The sequence below is a fragment of the Cryptomeria japonica genome, unplaced genomic scaffold (genome assembly GCF_030272615.1).
Source record: "Cryptomeria japonica unplaced genomic scaffold, Sugi_1.0 HiC_scaffold_209, whole genome shotgun sequence".
NCBI lineage: Eukaryota > Viridiplantae > Streptophyta > Pinopsida > Cupressales > Cupressaceae > Cryptomeria > Cryptomeria japonica.
In genome coordinates this window covers 222823-225000 of record NW_026729031.1, presented here as the reverse complement: position 1 = coordinate 225000, position 2178 = coordinate 222823, and positions in this window count along the sequence as shown.

Sequence of the window (2178 nt, the reverse complement as noted above, 5' to 3'; positions counted from 1 at the left end):
TGCTCCGAGGTGCCCACCACGGTGCGCAACGCCGGTGCGAACCCGGGAGCGCCCCGATGTGTGCTCCAAGGTGCGGCGTGCACGAAGTCGGACCCCGGTTTGCCCCGGGTGCGCACCTCGCGTGCACCTTGGTGCGCACACCTTGGCTGGGTTGCGCGGCCTGGTGGGCACCATGGTGCGCACCAAGGAGCGCTCCGAAGTGTGCTCCAAGGTGCGGCGTGCACGAAGTCGGAGCCCGGTTTGCCCCGGGTACGCACCTCGCGTGCACCTTCGCCGGGGTGGGCACCTCGGCTGGGTTGCGCGCCCTGGTGCGCACCAAGGAGCGCTCCGAAGTGTGCTCCAAGGTGCGGCGTGCACGAAGTCGGAGCCCGGTTTGCCCCGGGTGCGCACCTTCGCCGCGGTGCGCACCATGGCGTGCACGAAGTCGGAGCCCGGTTTGCCCCGGGTGCGCACCTCGCGTGCACCTTCGGCGGGGTTGCGCGCCCTGGTGGGCACCATGGTGCGCACCAAGGAGCGCTCCGAAGTGTGCTCCAAGGTGCGGCGTGCACGAAGTCGGAGCCCGGTTTGCCCCGGGTGCGCACCTCGCGTGCACCTTCGGCGGGGTTGCGCGCCCTGGTGGGCACCATGGTGCGCACCAAGGAGCGCTCCGAAGTGTGCTCCAAGGTGCGGCGTGCACGAAGTCGGAGCCCGGTTTGCCCCGGGTGCGCACCTCGCGTGCACCTTCGCCGCGGTGGGCACCATGGCGTGCACGAAGTCGGAGCCCGGTTTGCCCCGGGTGCGCACCTCGCGTGCACCTTCGCCGGGGTGGGCACCTCGGCTGGGTTGCGCGCCCTGGTGCGCACCAAGGAGCGCTCCGAAGTGTGCTCCAAGGTGCGGCGTGCACGAAGTCGGAGCCCGGTTTGCCCCGGGTGCGCACCTCGCGTGCACCTTCGCCAGGGTGGGCACCTCGGTGCGCACACCTTCTCAATGTTTTCTTGCCTTTTCTGGAAATTGGTGAAGGCAGCGCATCAAAGGTGCGCACCTCGGTGTGCTCCGAGGTGCGAACCCGAGAGCGCTCCGAGGTGCCCACGAAGTCGAAAGTCGGGTTAATTGCATTGTTTTCCCCGGGTGCGCTCCGAGGTGCGCAACATCGGCGCGCACCAAGGAGGGCTCCGAAGTGTGCTCCAAGGTGCGCACGATGGCGTGCACCTCTGGTGCGCACGATTCGGAGCTCGGTTTGACCGGGGTGCGCACACCTTGGCTGGGTTGCGCACCTTTTGTGCGCTCCAAGGTGCGCACGAAGTCGGAGCTCGATTTGCCCCGGGTGCGCACCTTCGCCAGGGTGCGCACCTTGATGCGCACGCCTTGGCTGGGCTGCGCACCTTGGTGGGCGCCATGGTGCGCACCTTTCGTGCGCTCCAAGGTGCGCACGAAGTCGGAGCTCGGTTTGCCCCGGGTGCGCACCTTGGTGGGCGCCATGGTGCACTCCGAGGTGCCCAAGATTGGTGCGCACCAAGGAGCGCTCCGAAGTGCGCTCCAAGGTGCGCGCGAAGTCGAAAGTTGGGTTAATTGTCCGGTTTGCCTCGGGTGCGCACCTTGCGTGCACCTTCGCCAGGGTGGGCGCCTTGGTGCGCACACCTTGGCTGGGCTGCGCACACCTTGGCACCCGCGTTTCCTTCATTTTAAATTTTTTTTTTTTACAATCTCTCAAGTGGGAAATTCTATAATCTCAACTTTTTTTGCCTTTTCAGGAAACTTTTGAATGGAGCGCATCATTGGTGCGCTCCGAAGTGTGCTCCAAAGCTCTCTCCAGCTGCGTGCACCTGCCCCGGCCGCGCACCCGGCCCCGCCCAGCTTCGCTCACCTGTCCCGGGCGTCTGGTGCGGAACCTTAGAGTAAGAAACATCACCGTGCACCTTGGCCAACGTGCGCGACTCGACCGAGCGCGCACTGGCCGAGGTGCACACCGATTTCACCTGGGTGCGCGCGCAGCACCTCGGGCGCACCGGGGTGCGCGCACAACGCCCGGGTTGCACCGTGGCCTGTGTGCTCGGGGCGCCTCGGGTGCGCGCTCGGTGTCGCCCCCGCGCGCGCGGTAGTGCGGGCAGCGCACCCCGGCCCGGCCCGGCCCCGACGAGAACGCAAACGGGCAAAAGGTTTATTCAAATAGCATTGCGACGCCCGGCGAAAAACTAAAAA